This window comes from Vanellus vanellus (assembly GCF_965231255.1).
Source record: "Vanellus vanellus genome assembly, chromosome: 1".
In the NCBI taxonomy this organism is placed as follows: domain Eukaryota; kingdom Metazoa; phylum Chordata; class Aves; order Charadriiformes; family Charadriidae; genus Vanellus; species Vanellus vanellus.
This window is the reverse complement of record NC_138905.1, coordinates 40,775,940-40,798,182: the sequence shown is the minus strand read 5'-3', so window position 1 is coordinate 40,798,182 and position 22,243 is coordinate 40,775,940.

Genomic DNA, 22,243 nt, shown 5'->3' with positions numbered 1-22,243 from the left:
GGAAAGTCATCTCGCTACCAGACAGTTCTGGCACCTGCCCTTCCCTTTGCTGAACGTCAGAGACTGTGCCAGAAGAATTCAAACTTTGTTGGCCCAGAGAAAAAGCATGACTCCATAACCCAGCCGCACTCACTGGAAGGAGAAACACTGGCTTCTGGTTCCTCCTCCTCCCCAGAATGTTTTTTCCTGTGCGTATCTTACCCATGATTTGAAATCCTGGGAGCTGAGCCTGAATCACCCAGATCATGGGATGGCAGCTGGACTCTTGGATTACCATTACAGAACAAACTGGGAGTAGAAGGGCGAAAAGCAGACAGAATTGTATCTTCCTCTTGCTTCTACTCCTTCCCATGAGAAAGAATGTTCTCTTTGAACAAAGGACCAGAGGGTCTCCCATAGAGAGGGGGCTCAGAGCTGTGGATGCCTAATGGATGGACATGAAGGGGAAGTTACAGCTCACCCTTGCTACCAGAAGTAGTTAGCTTCAGGCAGCTGTAAACTTGAGTATTACTGCTAGGGATTTGTGATGAACATTGACACGAGGTTGGCACAACATACTCTGGCTTGGACACAAATCCAATCCTATATCTACTCTGGGGGGGACAGACGTATAAAAGGAAGGTATTCATACACGTCAATTTTGGTTGTCTACAGCCTGGTATGCTGGTTTTGGCTGGGATAGACTTAATTTTCTTCATAGTAGCTAGTACAGGGCTATGTTTTGAATTTGTGCTGGAAACAGTGTTGATAATACAGGGATGTTTCAGTCACTGCTGAGCAGTGCTTACACAGTGTCAGGGACTTCACTGCTTCTCACATCACCCTGCCAGGGAAAAGGCTGGGGGTACACAAGAAGTTGTGAGGGGACACAGTCAGGACAACTGACCCCAACTGACCAAATGGATATCCCATACCATATGACATCATGGTCAGCAATAAAACTAGGGTGAAGGGGGGGGGGGGAGGGAGGGGGGCTGCTGCTTGGAAACTGTCTGGCCATCGACTGGTTGGTGGTAAGCCATTGTTTTCATTTCCATCACTTGTTTTTCTTGGGTTTTATTTCTCTATCTTTATTACTTTCATTACTACTACTACTACTAATAATTATTATTATTTCCATTATTATTTTATTTCAATTATTAAACTGTTTTTTATCTCAACCCATGAGTTTTCTCACTTTTACCCTTCCCATTCTCTTACCCATCCTGCTATGGGGGGAGTGAGCGAACGGCCGTGTGGTGCTTAGTTGCTGGCTGGGGCTAAACCACGACAGTCCTTCTTTGGTGCCCAGCGTGGGGCTTGGAGAGTACAAGATAATGAAAGATTTGATTGGAATGTGCTAGATATTGAATTTATAGGTGTGATTGCTGTTTGACTATTAATCGGCAGGCTTCTGTGCTTGCCATGGGGTTTGATTACCTCACTGTATATTAGTCAAGCACTCATTAGTGGCTGCTTTTTGCTTTTGCTGCACTGCAGTATTGCGTATCCTCTTACTCTGCTGTGCCTGGGAACATGTTGATAACAGCAATGGCGATGCGCCTGGGCTGGCAGATGGCCGGGGCATCGCTGTTTCTGTGCTGCCGTACTGGACAGGCTGGAACTCCAGTGTGAACTTGAGTCAAGGGACTGTGAGCTGTGGATGAGTCCACGCAGGAACAGGGCATCCTGAAGCATCTGTGGCCATGAATAAGTCCACACCAGACCATGTACATCTTGAAGCATCCGTGGCCACGGTTATGTTTGTGCTGTAGCAGGTATACCTCTGAAGGGGTTGTGGCCCTTCCTACAGTCATGGTAGAATATAATCATAGTACTTGAACACTTTGGATACAGCCCTCAAAATAGTCTCCTTTTGTGTCAACATAATGATGCATGATACAACAGACTTTTTGGTTAAAACTGTGATGCCATTAAATTCAACAGCAAAATGTTCTCTTCAGTGAGGAACTTTGACACAAGAGTTTCATCTGGAGCAAGGTGAATAGTTCCTTTGTTTATTTAGGCAATTTGTCTTTATTTCCTAATGCTCTAAGGAATAAAACTGAAGTGCTATGACTATATGCTACCATGACTGTTTAAACAGGATTGAATCAATGAAATCAGAATATTAGCAACTTGCTGCTGCAGTGGGTTTGCCTCTAAAACAGCCCACTGCCTTTGATGTTGCGAAACTTATTTACGTGAAATGTTCTGTAGTCTCCTGAAGTTTTCTCCTCTGTTTTTCAATGGAAACAGCAAAATACCAAGCATAAAACAAAGATAAATCTACCTGGATGGGATTCACCCAGCCACATGCAGAACTCTACAGAATAGAAATTATTCTCATAGAATCACAGAATGGTTTGGGTTGGAAGGGAACTTTAAAGATCACCTAGTCCAACCCTCCGCCGTATCTGAGCTACCTGTTTGGACTCCCCTTATGATCAATGAAGAGAAATAAGCACATCTAGGATTTGAGCCATCTCATTCTAAAATAGATATCCAAAGAGGTTAGATGAGTCATTTGCATTGCAGATAGGTGAAGTTGGAGTGAATGAATCCCGCCCTGCAATACTGAACTTGTTAAAATCAATAGAAGCGGTGGTCAGTCAGGAAAGAGCATCAGTCTAATATTCCATGAGGGTGCATTGATTATTCATTGATCCATTGACCTTTTTGCTCAGCCACAACACAGACTGCTAGGAAATGAGCCCTGCTTACTCTCTGGGCTGGTAGGATGAGATTCATCTGCTGTGCAGGAATGTCCCTTTCAGAGCCACGATGCTGTAACAGAGATCCCAGCACCACTCCTTCAGGGAGTTCTCTTGGTATTCTTATCAAAGAACATTTTGTGTGAGCAATTGACTCAAAATAACAATGGGACATTTTTCTGAGTCCACATCCACTTTTTAATAATGATGTCTGGAATCGCTGAAATGGAATTTGACAATAAATCCTCGATAGAACAATAAAAGCATAAGGATTTTCTTTTGTGGGGTGTTGGGGAAGGTTGTTTTTGTTTTTTCACAACCTCATCCAAGGTTATGTTCCTCTCAATGTTACCCAATAAAATCAAGCATACAGAGGAAATACACATGGCCAAGACCTCAGTGCTTTGGAATAGCAAAGGAAGAAAAAACATCTATCATTATAATCTTAAATAGTATAAAAAAAGAGTGGTAGGAAGAAAAACAATGCATCCCTGTCTCTGCTAGGAGACCTGAATGCCAACTTAAAACCAAGTCTATTTAACACAAACTAATGATGTCAAAACCAAACAACGATTTAATGGCAAGAGACAAGACGTCACACCTGGGTCAAACTATCTCCAAAGAATGATTTGTTACATCATTTAAGGGATTTCGGGGGAAAGTGTTGTTCTCAGAAGGGATTTCATTTGGGGGAAAAATACAGCATGAATAGAAAAAGAAAAAAGTTATAGTTTATGGTAAAATACAAATCAGTAAAGCTATGTCAGGAATGCCATAAACAATGAAGGGAGTGTTAATAAGTCTATTACTAGAAACAAAAAGCAATGAACAAAAAGACAAAGGCAGATAGACAAAGAAAGAAGGAAGCTGATTTTGAAAAATGAAAGAAGAATGAAGCAAAACAGGACAGGTTAATTGGAAGGAAAAAAGAATAAAGGTATTGATCTTATCAAGATCCAAGGGTTTGCTGCATTCAGCTCAGCGTAGGGGGAATTTGGCCCTGATCCACCTTTGTGTCCTGGCTGTCATGTTGAATGCCAGTTCAACCTGTTCTTCATGCAACACCAAATCTGCCTCAAATTTGGCTGGCTGTCAGGGCCCCTAAGAAGCCAGTGTTGCAGCTGGGGCTCATCAGAGCAGAGCTGGTAGCCAAAGGGTGCCCCAGGAGACAGCTCTGTTAGCTGTATGGCCCCCAGGGATGCCGGGAGAATGCGCCTGAGGAGGTAGAACCGCTGGCTTTCCCTCTGGGAAGGACACCAGGGCACTGCAGATCTGACCCAAGTATACTTAGAGGCATGATTGAGTGAGGCAGCACGGTTTGTCTTTAAATTAAGATAGAGGACTATCAGTTTAAATTCTGAAATAGGATCGAAACCGCAAAATTAAAAGCCAGTTCTCTGGCTCTGCTGTAAGACCTGTCCTAATTGCTTAGCCAAAGGCTTTCTGGCGTGGGAGAAAACTCAGCTGATTTAGGCTGGATTCAACCCTCCTCAACTGAGGGGATATTTGACTTCGGGTCAGCCAGTTATAGGGCAAATACCTAATGCTGCTCCAGGCCAGAGCCAAAACCTACCCCGGCAACGGCTGAGGCTGGGGAAGCTGCCTGGACACCGCTCCTCCAGGAAGGAACCAGGCTGTGTTGACCTGGGGAAACGTTACATTAGGACCTCGTTCAGGGACCAAAGGGAGGCTTGGATCTCTTCTGGCGTTATCCATGGCAATTCGATTATTCTTGATGATTACATATCAAGAAAACTGGCAGGTTTTCTCCCCACCCCTGTCAATAGCAATATTCTCATCCTTTCACTGAAGGGCTCTCTTTTTGTGCAGTGGTTTGGATTAAATTGCTTTTTGTTCTTTTCAAGTCTTTCTGTTTTGAACTGTAAGCTGACCCTCGGTGTATTTTGCAAAATGCTGAGCCTGCTTGGGTTTCCTGGGGAGGTAGAGGGGTGATGTCATTCACCACTTGATAGGGTTGAATCCTTTATCTATCTGAACTTGGACACTGGGGAGGAATGGGAAAATCGTGCCTCTCCCTTTCTGTCTCAAATCCACTTATGAATTCTTTCTCCTTATAGAGAATAACAAGTCTCCACAGCAATATCCCCTTACTCCTAGATTTTATAAAATTTGCCCGAGCAGTCCAGAATTCTTTAAAAGACAGGAACCAGAGAAGTGGGAAAGGCATGAAGGAATAAGAGGCAAGAGAGGTCCTTGAGCAGTAAGAGGGATAAGAGACATATAATATTCTTCCTTCCCAAATCTGCGAGGAGCTCAAATTCAGCTAGTAAAATTCATCAGAGAGACTCCAATTTCTTCATCTACTTTAACCTGTGCAAGATTGGAAAAAACTGTTGGGTCCATTTTTTTCATGGAAACGGAACTAAACTGTGCTAACGGACTTGCACACACAAGGCTGTGGAGGAAACTGGTGAGAAAACCAGGCACTGAGTATGGACAAACCCAAGTGCTCTCTCAGGCAGCTTCATAAAACAGTCTCAAGGCATTTCAGCGTACCAGCTCTTTACGCTGAAACTCTGTGATCTCGCTAACATAAGGAGGTTAATTAGTGGAGTGGATTCCAGGGATTGTATTAAAAGGCCCAAAGTGTCAGTAGTTTCACATCTGCTATTAAATGAACATAATATGGTTCTGAGCTGTTTCAAACTGTGCTTTTGTGGTGTTTGTTATCGAAAAGATTTGCCAGATTAGCCAGACCCAGGTTGATGCATGAATAGTGACTATTTTGTGGCTGTAATGCATTTTCTTGCTAAAGTTTCAGCTGAACATATTACTTCCCTGTGATACAAATGTTTCCTAAACAACATTTTACTATATTCATGAATTAAAGCAGCAGCTACACTCTGAACCATTACATCTATCATTACTCAACTTGACATTAAGTTCTTTATTATTACAGTTAATTCAGACCAGGAACGATCTTTCGTAAATTTGATTCCGTAGGGGATGAGAAAGAAATTGAATGTACTTACTACTGTCTCTGTTAAAAAAAATATCTTTTCGAATGTATTGGGTTTTGTTCAAAACTGTTTGTCAAAACCATCTTTGACTAAAGATTAATATCTGTATCACTGATTATTAAGAGTAACAAATATTGGGAAGTGAAGCCATGGAGATGAATGTTGGCTGTTCATTTCTGTTCCCTGCCTGGACAAGCGTCTACTGCTGTGAATACTGTTGAGATCCTCTGGCACAGGATTAAAATAGACTCTTTCAAGAAAAGCAGTGACTGAGGAAATTGTTTAATAAAAAGTGTGTAGTAATAGTGCGAATAGGAATAGGAATGAATATACCAAAGAAATATACAGCACTGCCTTACTGCGTAGGAAGCTAATTGCAATCACTGCTCCCACTGCTGCAGCAAAGGAGTTGGGAGCATGCTGCCTCGATACCCGGGCTCTTGCTGTGCCGTATATGTTTATAGACAGGCAAACAGATGGGGTGGGGAGTAAGGATCATGTGGCAACAAGGCTCAGAACACCAGAAAAGGAAGTGAATGAGAAACGTCATACCTAATTGCAACGGGGAGAGGAATCCAGGGAGCCAGAATGTGAATTGCACGAAGCTGAACGTGATTGGAGCGACAAGACAGAGCTTTACAACCCAACCTGATGGGAAGCACGATGGATCCCTGGAGCTTCTTGCAAACTGATCAAGGACGGGACTTTTTGTCAGCACAAATGAGAAATTACAGACTACTCAACACAACAGAGTGTGCTGAAATAGGAAGGAAATGAGGGCTTGTTTTATGGTGGTTGGATTTCAAAAATGTCCTCTGCTCTAAGAAACACTCAAGATTCTGAAAGAGTTCGTCACCTTAAGTACAGGAAATTGTCTGTCACATACCTTTTTGGGTACTGTGATTGTGGTACAAAGTATCCAGATGTGCTATCTCTGACATGCTTAATACCATAGCACAAACAATTAAGATGAATTACCTTCTCCCCGTGATTTCAGATTCTGCTCTCATTCTACACGTGGACTCTTACGGTGACACAGGGAACTTCCTGCTATTACCTTTTTTGCATTATTATTTCTCAGTCTTTCAGCCAGTGGAAAAGGGATTTGAATCAATAGAATAAAGAGGCCATTCTGGAGTACAGGGTGGCTAACTTGTTTAAACATAATTTTTAAAACATATATACAAAGAAATATACAAACCATCTGAGAAAAAAAAAAAAGCCTGCCTGTGGCTTTAGAATAGGAGATGTGCTACAGATGCAAACAGTTGTGGACAAAAGACTTCAAGAGCAGTTTTTCAGAGCTGAAATTGGCTCTGCTTCAAATATTCTCGAAAGACTAATTTTTTTTGGATGGCAGTGACCATAAGTTGATGTTAATAATGCAAGTCAATTTTAATAATGCATGGCTCTAACTGCAATAACCACAACAACGTTATGTAAAAGGAATAACTGCCGTGGATTTCGTGCTGGTGTGGAGAATTTTGTGAGCAGGTGGAGTGGGTTTTATATCTTCCAAGAGGGACACTTGATGTATTTCTGGTCATATGGCAGCCATTCCCGAAGCTTGAAACGATAGGTGATATAGCTGGTATAAACTTTCTGTGCTTGCAGATCCATGGTTTGAATTTATGCCTATTGTCTGATGGCTATCACTGTAACTTATATTGGAATAGAAATGTATTAGAGAGCCTGGAACTGTGTAGGCATAAAAAATATGTACAAAGAGATGAAAACAGAAATGAATCTTGACACTTACTCAAGAAACGCAAGCCACTGGACCGAATATTTAGAGAATATTTCACAGGGGAACACAGTTTATGTACTACCACGTATTACAGACCATGACCATCGCATCACAAACATGCTAATGTCTCCAAATGGAGAAAATACAAAGGTTCCCCGAGCTGTTCTGGCCTTCAGCGGGTCTATTTATCAAATTAAAATTGGATAAATTAAGAGGCATTCAGTCACCTAATGAAGCATTTAGTGCCCTTTAGACTGCTGAGGTCTTCTGCCTGGGCTCCAGCTGCTGCTGTGTATCCCTTGGGTCCTGTGTCACACCTGGCAGTCCTGCACAGATTTCTTCCTCCCTTTAGCAGAGCTAAAGTGAGACAATTTACTTTAAGGCTCTTGATTCACTCTCTTGGTCCCTAGAAAAGGATTTGTTATCACTCAGCTACCAGTTACCTGGCTTATTGCAACAGGCAGCTTAGGTAGGTAGAAAAATTAAAAGTCTAGAAAAGTTCGGTTAATGCTGACAACAGAACAATTGTGTCAAAACCCTCTTATGAGTTCGATATCTAGGTAATGTACTGTTAGGAATCCTAATGGAGCTACACTGACTTCACACCATGCTGGAAATAAGAGCACAGAATGTAGTCTGTGGTCTGAAGGAGTTGACTCAACTGTGCGACTGAGAAACAGACACAAATGCTCTTGTGGACTTAAGTGGCTTGTCCACATGAAGATGTGACGGAGAATCAGCAAAGCCACAGGCATTATGACTAAATTAATTTCGTAGGCAGCAGAAAGGGAGAGAAGGCTGCAAGGAAGGGAACAACTGAAATATTTTAATGCTGCAAAGTGTAGTTCAGCTACACTTTCTAATTTGGGACTTTGTCAAGCACCTGGGAGCAAAATTATGTCGACATGGAAAATGCTGGGCAGTTGGAAATCCAGGTGACAGCAGAAAGCAAGGCAGCAAGAGCTACCTGAGTTAACGTTCATGGGTTGTCCCGGGGCATGTCCATAGGTGCAGGACAGTATTCTGCAGCAACAGAGCCGTGAGACCAGAGAAAATTTGTGACCCCAGGCTTTTACTTTCTATTTGTTCTCCAGGACATATGTCTTGCATATATCTTGTATGTGGTATGTGTCTTGTTACTCTAATCAATGTAATGGTGTTGCTACACACTTCGCAGAGCTCGGGAGGTTGCCTGTAGCCTAGTGTGTGACGCGTTCTAACGAGGATATGCAATTATTAGGGCCTCGATGCACTGACGAGTGTGCAAGTTGTCACTAGAGATATGGGTTACAGTGGCCTCCATGCCAGCAGCCTGCTGCCAACCACCAGATACAGCTCAGCGCTTGAGCCACACTTCAAAGCGGCGCATCTGCCTGCAGCCAAGAAACATCCATCCCACTGGAACATGGATTAGCACTGTGCATGGAAAATAAGCTTTCACAGTCACCTTATAATTTGTTATTTTGACTTTTCTGTATATTCTTGCAAATGTTAGAGAACAGAACTAAGTGTTAAGGACTCTGAGGGACAGGTGAGGTGGTAGCAGACACGATGGATTTGCAGAACGACAGTGAACTAATAAGATATCAGCATCATTTCACAGAGTTTTAAACCATGTGTTGTTATTCTTTTCTGAAGCTGCAGAATTCTGCGGAGGATGGTACTTGTTAATTGTAAACACTTAAACCGCTAAAAAGGCAAGTGTCGGTTTCTTAGGAATGTATGTATTTTTTCTAACAAAAATTGAAGAGTATCAGTCTGGTGGCCAGACAGCTTTCCCAGGCAGGAGTCCATGTTCAAGCAGCTACAGCGAACTCGTGCAAGCTCAGAGTAGCAACAAAGAGCGCCACATCACGATCTTAGGAAACGGAAACCTGTTTTGTCCTATTTACCCTGATTTAGCCTAAGGAATCTTTGGGAATCAACAGTTTTAAAAAGCGAGTTAGTGTTTAGGGCGGCAGTGCTGTGCCATTTGTGGAATAATAACATTCTCTTTAACACAGAAAATCTCATTCACCCAGGAGACGAAATGGGGCCAAATCCTCATCTGATGTCAATCAGCGTGATTCCTTTGCCATTAGCACGGCTCCAATGTGTTCGGTGGAGCAATACCAATTTACTTCTGCTGAGGGCTTTGGCCTTCTGTCTCATTGCTCAAAGAAATTAAGCTGCCTTCCAAGTCTTCTGACTGAAGCCGAGTGCAGCTTAAATCTTGCTGCAAAAAAAGCCTGTTCAGATATGTTTTTCCTTTCTGTTTCAAATGACTTTGCACATTCATCATATGAGTTTAATGGAATATGTCTAATTTTCATCAAACCATGGAAAACCAAAAAATGTTCACAGGTTTAGGCCAATGACCTATTTTGCTAAAAAAATATAATAATGCACTTAAGCTAAATTTACTTTGCACAAATGGTTTCTCTTTATTTTCTCTTTTTTTAAAAAAAAAATTGTAATGAAATACAAAGAAAGTTAACATATGAGCCATTTTACACCTTATTAATAATAATTTGACAGCCCTGCTTTGAAGGCCTTTTCAAAATAATGTGAAAATCCAAGAAAATTATGTCAATATCATTTTAAGTTAGAAAGGGACCCTTTTCTCATCTTTGTTTTTTCCTTGGTCATGTTTAAAATGGCCTGTCATAAAATCACAGTTAAAGATAGAATTCTGTCATTACCGAAACTAATATTTTCCCATATTACTTTAATCCAAGACCTCAGCTCATTATCTCACCTCACAAATCAGGTAAACTACGATGCCCCTACAAAACAGGAAGATTATAGGAATTACCATTTTCCATGCTACGTAGCGAGAACATCCTACACAGATGTTAATAGGAGCTGATATCAGGAGTTTCGTACACTTCCTCCTGCTGTGATTAGGTCTTGCAGTTATTTTGCATACCTCCGCCATCGCTAGAGTTCACTTTTTTTATTAAGTGGGGCATTGGGTAGGTTTATTTATTCATTCAATTTTATATTTGTTATGGTAGGCCTAAAAACCGCAGAATCACCCCTTGTGTGGGTCTCACTTGCAACCGGCTGTTCCTTAGGTGGTGAACTGTAAGACTAATGACAAGATCTGTGAGGACCTTACGGGAGAAAGAAAGGGCCTGAGAGGGGCTGGTCAGTCCCTGCAGTGAGGAGGACCTGCCCATGAAGAGGCTGAAAGTCCCAGCAGCAGGAGGCTTTGAGGGGACTGACTCAGGTCCCTGTTGGTGAAACTGAACTGGGACTCTGAACACCAAAGGTGTCCCTAGGAGGAAGGAAGCAAGAAATGGTGCCAGTAGTTTGGAGACAGTGACATACTGGCACATGAAGTGGTGTGCTGGTTTATTTGAGAGACAGGAACAGGAGGGAGAATCAGACATCTCGGAGCAGGTCTACCTAAAGCTTCCTCTTTGTTTTAAATTTCCCTGCACCTTCGTCACCTCTCCTTGCCCACCCTGTGGTCATGGCAGGAAACCTCCTCGTAACTTGGGTTCAGCGTGGTCCCGCAATTATACGATGTGACGCCATGCATCCCACCACATCACTTGTGATTGCCACCATGGACATGAAGAGGGGAAAAGTCACAGGGGGTGAGGACATGATGAACTGTAGTGCTGGCTGGGCTGGGAAGGATCTGACGGCACGTCTAAAGGAATAAGCCCCTGTAAAGAGAAAAGCAGACAGCGTTCCCCAAAGGAACTACACAAGATGACCGAAAGAAGCTGTTTCCCAGCAGATCCTGTCTACGTTAGGGCTCTGCTGGCATGACTGTGTCAGCAAGTCTGGAAACTCCTAATTGAAGCACAGCTCCAGCGGCCAAACTTTAGTGCAGATCAGGCCTCAGAAAGGGCCAGGACGCTCTGATGCATTATTTCCAGTGCAGGTCCCGCTAGATTAGGATGTGTTTTTCATTTGAAGTTGAGCTACTCTAACCCAGTTCCCTCCAAACAAACAAACAACCGAACGAACGAGCGAGCAAACGACCCCGTGGGAGGGATGGCTTATTCGTGCGCAGCAGGGAGCGGAGTGGGGTGGGGACCGACTGGCTCCGAGTGCCGGCGCTGGGGTTGTTTTCCCCTATGACTTTCATCCTGTTTGTCACTGTTACCAGGGGTTTACAAACTCAAAGCAAACATCTGGTCCGGTTTAATACCAACAAGAAAGAAAACTGGATATTAATTTTGATATGACAGTAAAGCAGTTTGATAGCGCTCCCGCTGACAGAGCCGCCACACCATTTACGATCTCTAAAACTAAATTGATTTTCATTAAACCCTCGCAAGATCCTATTAGGGCTGACAATTAAGATTATAATGCAGCCTAGCCTGCTAAGGAGCAGTAAATTTTCCTGGAATCTGGTCAGTTGGTTACACTGATTTTATATTAAGTTAGAGAAAATTTTGGTCATGTGAAGGCAAAAGCAGTTTAAATCTGTTTCATACATTGCAGCATGGTCTCACTGATTAAAAATACCTGGGCCTCTTCCAAACTTGTCGTCATATTGGCTACATGACTGTTATAAGCAAACCCCCGCAAACAGAAAGATCTGAAAGTTCAAAGCTTATTTAACTTGAGAGTGCTTGTAAAAGGGGAAAAATGCCATTTCTGCATGGAATAATGGCTTGTAACTTTTCCAGCATTATTTTTTCATTAATATCACCTGAATCTGATATGCATGTTTCACAGCAGACTCTAAATAAGAAATCTGGTACCTTTTGGCCTGTTATTCCTGTACCATCTGGCTAACAGGTACTGTACTGTTCCTGCAGTGTGACGCACCAAATAAAAAAGTCAGATCTTTTTAAAGCCACAATAAATTTCCCAAATGAGTTTGTGTGAAATGTTAAAAAGCAGAAGATAGAGGTTTTGGGTTACATTGCCTCTAATTTGAAAGGGGGATAAGTGGAGCCAGGTGGGCTACTTAGCCAATACCTGCCTGGTCCAGCTTTTTGAATCTGTGAACATTACACCCGGATACAGATGGAAATTGGAAACAATAAATGATTATTACAGAGACTTTATCATCCTGTAACTCGTGCACAAAAGATGAGCCACTCTCAAGGACACTTTGAAAGTGCGCTGCTTAGGCTTGTATCCGGACAGATGTACGGGAGTAGGAATGTGCCATATATCAAGTGAGAGGAATAAGATTTCTTAATTCCACTGTGACAAGCACAAGTATCTTTTAAAAAATGAACCTCCCCTTCTCAGCATTAATCCAGTTTCTTTCTGATGTCTCTTTTTTCGTTGAGATGAGCATCCACCCATTTCCAGCAATCTGCTAGTCCACAGCTGGAAATGGGGGATGGTATAAGCAGACAGATATTAAGAAAAGGGGGTCACGATATCTTACTTGAGTTTCAAGTACAAGAAATAAAGGTAAGCTCAGACAGTTAAGTTATCCTCTGCCCCGGCCACTTCTGACTCATAAGTCTGTATTTTCATCAATGTTCAAAAAGCTGCGTTTCAGGACAACAACTGCAAATAAATCCAGATCAGAAATTACTCAATGGCATATTTCTTCGTTGACTATCACAATCAAAACTTTCCACATGGATGGCCTGACTTTGCTGGGGGATGGATGGGAAGCAGAAAAATTTCCATCACACAATGTCTAGCTCGCTTTCAACTTTCTCAACAGAGGCCAATTACCCTGTGACCTGGGGTCCCCCTGCTCCCCATCCTCTCCCAGCTGTTGGGAGCAGTGGCTGAAGGAAAACTGGGGCTCTGGGAGCCTTGGCAGCAGCTCAGTGCGGTTCCATCTCACATGAGACAAATCACTCTGCAGAAGTGTGCGTCTTTTCCCATTAATGAGGAAGGCAGCCTGGACAGACGCAGGCACTTGCCAGAGCCGGGCAGCTGGGCTGCTGTGGAGTTCAGGGCTTTCCTTTGAGTTGGTGACAAAATGAATGCTGAGACATGAAAATCCTCAGCAGGATGGGATGAGCTTCTCTGCACATCTCTACAACCAGCTGAAAGGCTCTCCCTTGGAATCGGAGACCACCGCAGCCAGCACAAGTGCTGATAAACCTTGTAAGGACTGGGTAGGTCTTCCTGCATTTGATTTCTATTTCCATTTGATTCAAGACAAGTATGCCAAGGGGCTGAGCATCGTGATGCTCAGCACTACCGTATTAGGGGCTAGGATGAAGAGGAATTCATAAACCCAAGCCAGGGGTCTAGGTAAGCTGTCCTCCGCGTGGAGTGATGGGGGCTATAAAGGCATGGATGGCCACAGCCCACACCCCGCGGGCAGGCAGGTGGGCACCCTGCCAGGGCAGGGGTGGGTGCACCATCCATCTCACTCCGGCATGGGATTCACAGCCCAAGAGCTCTCCTTGGGAGCCTAAGTCTCTTCTCTGTTATCAGGGACAGGTTTTACTCTCTTACAGTACTGCAAGGCTTTCTTAAGGTTCACTGAGCAAAGTGCGTACACTTTGGGTCGGACAGGAGAGGGCAGAGGACTCACCGCGCTGGACTTTGGTGATTAAATTTGTTTGTGGCTTCTTTCTGCCCCTCACTCTCATGCCTTACCACTGTGCCACTGTTTTCTGTTGTCAGCCTTTTTTCCTTCACAATGGTCCGCTCACTTCAGCTCCTTGTAAAAAGTCACCAAACTCTGCAACACAATAATTAATTAAAGAGCAGAAAGAAAGTGTAGGGATGGTAATAATGCAATTATTACCCATTTTCTAGTCATTTTTCATTTCTCTTAGGGAAAACAAACATGAGCTAGAACAGCAGGACTGCATTTAAAACAAAACCACAACCCTCTTCCTAAGTACCTCCATATATAAGAATGGGAAATTATTCCTTGCGATTAGATCAAATCAGGGTATTCTACAAGATGTGAGACTCAGCTCAAGAGGAACAGCCGGAATGAAACACAGCGGAAAGATTAACACCATTTCTATTTAAAATAATAATAATAATAAAAAAGAAACTTTACAGATCTGATCTTCATTGTATGAGAAATTAAATAATATTTTCAACATCTATATTCAGTCTGAATTAGTGGAAATCCACAACAATGATAATTTTTTGGCCTAGCGCAGAAAATGCCAGTTTCATAACAGCTGTACATGTTAACATACTTGTTCCCTTTGGGGTATTTGTATGTCTTACCAGCTTAAATAGCTCCACTACTTATAAACTAGTACACAAACGTCTAACAGATGTACAAGTTCACATGAGAAGGAATAAAAAATGCACAAACCCCATCACTCTTTCACAACTAATCTGCTTTAATGTAGGAAACAGCCCAATTGCGCTTCCTTCACTGCGAATGCTTTCTTACTCTGTGAGATCCCTGAATCCCAGCCTACTCTTTGTTCTTTCATATTTGAAATAGCTGTTGGACTTTTAGAAATGCTCCGTCAGTCTTTTTCAATTGTCTCATGAGACCCAGTATTCTGAACAAGCATAAATAAATGCCTTTAAAAGCTCTGAGATGGATTTACTGGGAGAACTGAGGTGGGTACTTTCCCCCTCATATAACAGCAGAGAAGCTGTGACCCTAAGGAGTCCTTTCCTCCCCTTACGCACAACCACGCAGCATCCATCTCTGAATAGTTTGATTTTAATTTACTTGGCACTTTAACCTGCATCTAAACAGTTTTGAGCTCCTGGTTCTCTTTCTTCCTCGTTCCTCTTCTTTTGTGATTTTGCACCAGAGCTGGGTGGAACTGGTTTCTTCTTTCTCCCATCTCCTGTTCTCCGTGTCGCTTCTCCAGTGAAGGAAGTGGTCTTACATGCACGTTTAGTATATGTTTATGTCCCACAGTGACGTGCTGCAAAGAGGTGGCCTAAACAAGCTTCATGGTAACAGGCAATGTAGCGAAGAGATGTTTCCAAAATAAATGAGTCTGCAGTTTTACCTGAAGATAAATTTATCCTCAGAAGTACAATAAAATAGTCTCCCTGGACAGCCACATGAATTGAGCTTTACTGCTTCTACTGTCCAAGCTAGCTAGCTTATAGTTGAGGCAGATTGTTTGTATGGCAGAGGTTTGTCTATATAACTTGAATCCGCCTCAGCAGCAGAGAACGCCTGGACTCATCAGTCACTCAAGTGAGTTTCTCCCTCCAACTATTGCACAGAGCATACACTCCTGTGTGCTGTGTGACACTGAAATCATCCTCGATCAAGCAACCGTGTATTTTCTGAAAGAAAAGAAAGGCAAATACTTCTAGACTAATTATTAGTCCATGTTTGCAGGCGGGTAAGTGAAGAATACATTCCTGTCACTTCAGGAGACACCTCAGTGCTCTGCTGAGCATCCATTACTTTTACCATCATCAAGTTTAAATAGATGTCAGTTAAACGATTGCAAATGCCGTATCCTTAACAGCGCTGTGGATCTTGCTAGTTTACTGGCACCAGTGAGACCTAGGTTGACTGGGATTTCCCCCTGTGTTCTTTGCTGTAGATCCCGCCTATGGCTTTTGGGTTAGCCCTTCTCCTTCGTCAAGAGAAGCAGTAAACAAGCTGGTAAATCTGTCCTCTGCGTTGTCAAAGTGTAAAGTTACACCGCATCTGTACTTTCTTCTTCGTTTTGTTTTTTAATAATCTATTGGGTTTGTTTGTTCAAGTTAATGAATATAGTATGTTATTGTTATGTAGTTATGCCAAAACACTTCACCAGAAATTTCATAAATGTTTTCTGGTGCATTGCCCAGTTTCATGTGGTTTCACTTTTTCCCTTCATATAGAAGAAAAGCACATGGAAGATAAAGATCTTAGGGTTAATACAACTAGAAAAAGCCCTGGGAAGATTCCCTTAAACAGCAAAAAAGGAGTTAATGAAAAATCAAGTACAAATGAATTATTGTCTGGCTGGCTAACAGTAAAGCTTTAAGGTCTCGATCGCAGCTTTTATTTGCAATGGTAAGCACTTATTCTCAGCAGGAGTCCAGCCAACTTTTGGGGGGACCATTTGTGTGAGAAAGCACACATCACCACAGGGAAAGGTCTCACTACCTAACATTTGCAGCTTCACGAAGTTTCAAAATTGTCCTTTGCTCATAGTAGCATTCCTCTTGGGCTGAGGAGTTTCCATACAATTAAAAGGAGAGGGTCTCTGCCTCCAGGGAGTTCACAGCTGAAGGTCAAGAAAACCCAAGGGGAATCAACAAAGGGTTTTTTTGTGCAAATCGGCAGGATGCTACAAAACAGCATTGCACTCGGCTTTTAGGATGTCTCTGACTTGCTCTGGTAGTACAAAGACGCTATTTTCCCAGAACACCTCCATTATCTGTGCAAAAATACTACTTTTGGAGGTGGCACCTGAAAAGTCCTGGAACTGTGAGAAAGCAAATTATAAGAAGGCAAACCAAAAAAACCCTGTGATTTGTTCATATAGATAGTGCAAAATTTGAGTGCAATAGACTTGCAAGGAGCAGTACGGGTGTAAGGGTAGAATTTGTTCCTCTGATGGTAAATGTATCTGCTAATTTAATTTTAAAGCTTGAATTCTGATAAATCAGCCTTATATCCCATCTTTCCATCCTGGCAGTATACATCTACTGAAATTCAGGGCTGGGGAACTTCCTGGATATTTTTAAGCAGTAAAATATTCCTCATTTCTGATTTCTCTGCTGCTCGTGTTAAAGTTAATGGAAAGCTCTCTTTGATTTTATTCAAGTGGGATCAAGCTCTCAAACATAATTTAAGACCTCAGCCAGTTCCCATTGCAGCGACCAGGCCCAACAGCTAACAGCTAGAGTTGCACATGCAGATTGCCAAATGGAAAGAAAACAGGCTGAAAGAAGCATAAATATAAGGGGTACTGAAAATAAATTTATTGGAAGTGAACACTGGATCTGAATGAAAATCTGAACTGCTTCCAAATCAGTTTCAAAGAACTGATACAGCAGAAAAAGACCTTCTTAGCCAGTATTATGTCTCTTACCTTAGATAAACTAACCTATTAGTGATGTATAGCGGAGTCACATATTTTTCTCTGACGCATCTGCCAAACATCTATATGTGCAAGTGAATTCACAGATCCTGGATTGTTTTCAGAGGCAGGGATGTAGACATCTAAGCTCTCAAGTCAAAGTAATGTGACCCTCTTTGTAGCTGGATCCTTTTTTTCCCTCTTGTTTCACATACGCTATTGCAAATTTCCCCAAGATCGGCCACAGCTGCGTGGAGTTTTGTGATGAGGCACATCTGCCTTGACGAGCCACGTGGTGTGGGGCACGATGCCAGCCGTGGAGCGCAGTTTCTGAATACAGGGTCCAGGTTACAGTATTGGGCCACAGCCTCTCCCCTGCTCTAGGACACCTCAGGCCTGATCGGCCAGTTTGGCAGATTTAAGGTGAAGCAGACCAGCTGGATTTGGCATTCAATTGCAAGAAAATTAAGCACAGTAAAAGAATGAAGAGCCTCATGTGGTGAAACGGTGGGTCATGGTAAACTGCCCCATGTTGTCTCTCAGTCCTACCCACCACAAGCCCCCATCCTCTTCCCACCCAACGCTCTTCTGCTCACCTTATCAGCCCCACTCCTCCAACATTTTTCAACCCGCAGGTCTCCAGACTCCTTCTTGCTCCAGCCTGCTCCACTCATCCCCATCCGCAAATGCTCCTGATCCATATTTCCAGACCTCCTTGCGCCTGGTCCTCCACTGCCCATGCATGTCACCGGGCTAAAGCCCAGTTGTTTTCAAGATAATGCTGATAATGTCCCATCCCTCCCCCTAGACTTGTTCCATCTGCCTCACTGTCCACATCCATCACTGCTGTTCCATCCTGGCTGCATCAGCTCCCTGCCCTGACTGTCCCTGAAGAAACAATGAAGTTTTAAGAACCTGGGCACAGGCTACAGCTGTGAAAAGCCTTCCAGAGCTTCACTGTGAGGGTGCAAACTGTGGGAAAGACAGATGGTTTTGCCTGGGATCTCAAACTGGGAAGACATCATGATGTTGCTCTCCCAATATGCAAATTTCATGCGGAAAGAAAGTGAGGTAGGAGTCAGTTGCAAGGGTGTTCAGTACTTGCGACTTGACCAACCCACCAGCAAAGAGCTAGCTGTGGTTCACCAAACTTACGATAAATATAACACAGCCTAGGACACTTGGAGTTGGGAGAACCAAATATGGAGCTATGAGTCCTTCAGGGGGCTGCAGAATAAATTCATTTCTGTGAATTTCCTCTCACGCACACAGACACATTATTTAAATGAACATGCGGCTGTCTTGTCCTCTTCCTCCTATGTTTCCCCCCTTTTCCTCCACTAGTAGAGGTGCAACAATAAAACGGATTTGCTTCTTTTGCTCTTGGAAAGCTGGGCTGCACATTAGTAACTTCCCTTTTGAAATCTAAACTGAAAAATTATGTGCACTAGCAGACCATATTGTGTTCTTATTCTTGAAGGCAAGCTCCCCTCGGGTACCTACACAGCTTAAAAAAGAAGTGACAGGATAAAGAACTGGACAGAGTGTTTCCAGAGGAGCCCCTTTCCACTGGACAGTGACATTTTGGTGGAATGTGTTGATTCTGTCAGAATTTGCACTGGGAGCCAGTCTGGTTAGCAGGTGGGTGGCCAGAACCACAAAAAGCAATTTTTTAACAAAATTCCATTATAAATTTCTTTTGTCTTTCTAACTTTTCCTTCCAATTTGAAACAAAAAATAAATAAATCTGGAAATGGTAATTTTTCTGTAGAGCAGGAATTCCTAAGCCTTTACCAAAAAAGAAACTATTTGTTTATTTTTCCATTTGGCTCTTCCTCTCTGTTTCTCTGGCTTCTCTCACTCAGCTGTCCTTCCCACTCCCCCTTTTGTGCTCCTTCTGCTCATTTTTCCCCTTTCACCTCTTCATTTCTCAGCTGAATTGTTCTCTCCCTCCTGGCTTTGCAATCTATTTCACAGCTGATCCTTTGCCGAGCATGAACTCAATAACACTGGAGGTGAACTTTCACACTCGTGTCAGTTCAGAGGATTAGGGTGGACAGGTTTGCCCCTCTCTGTGTAGTAAGTAAGGTTAATGTATAAACTTCCTCTCTCTCTGCTTTATATTCTCGGCGTTTTTATTCTCTTAACTTACTGTTTTATTTTAAAACCCTGATCCATATCTAAACATAACCTCATGTGAACTGCCTGGCCACCACCGCCACCACCGCTTCACCCTAGCCCAGTTCCCCTGTTCAAGTAGCCGAGTTGCTGTTTGAAACGAGACTTTGAATTGGAAATGACTTCAGCGTTCAGCGCGGTACCTTCAGTAATGGAGTTCGGTAATGGAGTTCCTGCTATAGGCACCTTTTTCCTCTCAGCCTGAGAAAAGTTTTACCTCCCTTATTAGTTTCGCTAGCAGTAGCACAGGTTGTTTTAATATTCTATGCTGCCTGTAACGTATCGCAGATGTACCTGTGTGAAATGGTCTCTCGTTATTGGAATGCAATAAAAAGAAAACAAGCTTCTCAAGAGGAAAGAGGGTAAAAGAAAAACGTTAACTCAGTTTGGGCCTGAAATTCCCCAGATTTTTATGCTAACATTAACATTTTATAATACAGCTATTAAATTACCCATAGAAGTGCATTTAAAAGGGCTCTGGGCCAAATTCCATATTCTTTCCTTTACTCAGTCCCTATATCTGTAGCTGAAGCAGTAATAGGGCTTGCCTGATTAAGGCAGAAGGGTAACATTTGCAGAAGCATGGCAGTGATTCTGGGACGCCTTCCCCGAAAGTCCGAAGCCTAAGGATACACTTATGTCACGCCACAGAGAACGATGAGGAGACACCTGACGCAGCAGACACCACGCTAGTTCCAGCAGCGGCAGGAGTCTGGGAGTCTCGTCCGTGCTGTATGGCAGCTCGGGGCAGAGCATTTCAGCTCAGCTGCGCTTTGGTGACCTGGCTGCAGTATGCTGGAGACTGGGGCTGATGTCCGCACCCATTTCTGCACTGTAGCTCGAGAGCACTAGTCTTGTTACCTGTGCGCTGTGTTTCCTCGTGTGGTGTAAATCTGCTGCGAGTGAGTTTTTCAAATGGGACTTAGGCTCCTAAGTTAACTGGAGACTTGCAAGATTTCCAAGGAAAACGCGAGGGCCGAATGCTTTCCCCTGAAGGAAAGCCCTCATCTGGTATAGATCTGACACACCGCGCCTCTTCTTATTAAGCACACGATGTATTAGGATACTTGAAATGAGGCGAGAGATATCCGTGTATTGGTTGTCCCTAGAGGGAAGGGACCAAGTAGTCCAACAGAATAGCATCTGTGCTGATCTGAAGTATGTTAGATGCAGCACAGAAGTAGCAACAGGATCAAACGATGTGTCTGTGCACTTGTTCTGTGCACCCATTGCCATCCCTGAAGGGCTTTTGGTTCAACTGAGCTGGCAGATGAACTCATTCTCAAATTCTAAAAGCACCTTCAAATTGCTTGCGTAGAGGTCTCCAGCTTGTAACTTGAAGCCAGTACAAGCATTTTAATTTGTTTTAATTCACTGCCTCTGTGAAATAAGACCAAGGCAGGATGTCCCTCTCTCCCTTAGAAAAGCACAGGACTATGCCAGTGCATTTCTCAAAGCAAGCTGCATTATTTCACACCAATTTACTCCAAGTCCTGCAACAGTTTCTTGCAAACACTCATTTTTTCCCTCAGGGTTCGTGTTTTCAAGTGCAGTGTGTATAGCTGATCTCTTCCAGTTTGAATGCTTTATTACCCATTGACGGTGGAGCTAGAAATAGGAATGGTTTCTTAGCATGAGAACATCATCTGTGATCTGAATGGACTTAGTGTACTAAAATGTAAGGGTTGAATACAAATGTGTGGTTGTTGGTCCCACGCCAAAACAGAGGTCACTAAAAAATGAGTCCAGGTCAGCATAGCCTGGGATTCTGACTTGTGTTTGCATAAATCCATGAGTTTGGCGATCTAAACCTAAGGGAAAAACCTGTGTTTGGCTGTCTGCACCTTGAGAGATGAACAGCGAAAAAGAAACTGGATTATTATAGTGGAAAGGGGAAAAAAAAGCCATTGTGCAGCAGTTGTTTGCAACGGGCTAGATCATCAACCAGGTGTAATTTGGCAAAGCTCTGCTGCCTTCAGTGAAGCTGCCCCAATTTATACCAGCAGATGACCTGGCTTGCTGTAATTTATCATTACTGTCAACAGTCCCTGTAATTTTAATCTTACAGCATCTATGAAGACCAATGTGTTATGCGCAGCTTCTCTTCTGGAATCATAAAGGAATCATAAGCCTTCTGGTAATCTTGGATAATCCCTGAAGCTATGAGTCACTAGAAGCAGAGGCCCTTCATGCATCGTTTGAACCCCTAATTATCCAACACATGCGGGTGAAAAGTGAGAGGCAAGAGCAGGGCCAGCAGCAGACAGAAAACACTGGACAAGCAATTTTGAAGGGGACTTCCCGTTAATATAAACAACCTTCTTTCCTTCCTAATAATGCACCTGTTAGCAAATATATTCCTGGAGAGCTGCTCTCATGCATCTGCTTACGACTTAGCAGAGGAAGTAGCTAATTGACATTAGGGGACTTTGAGGTGTTTCCTGACTATAACTGTGCAGTATTTAACACTGCTTTATAGAGCACAATGCTCAAAACACTGCCAAAAACTCCGGAGCCCTGCTGAAAACGTGGAAGAAGCAAAAGGTTTCCATGTCCAGAATGGTGACCTAGAATTTAATCTGTTTCCAGGTAGAATTAATAGCAGTCTGGCATGGAGCCCAGTCTTTTTCTCTGCACAGAATGAGTCCTGATGAGAGCTTTTTTCCTCTCTGAGTGACTAATCGTATCTCTTTTCAAAGAGATGTGATTCCCTTGATCATTCTCTGTTCCCCAGGGTGGAAAAATCGAAGC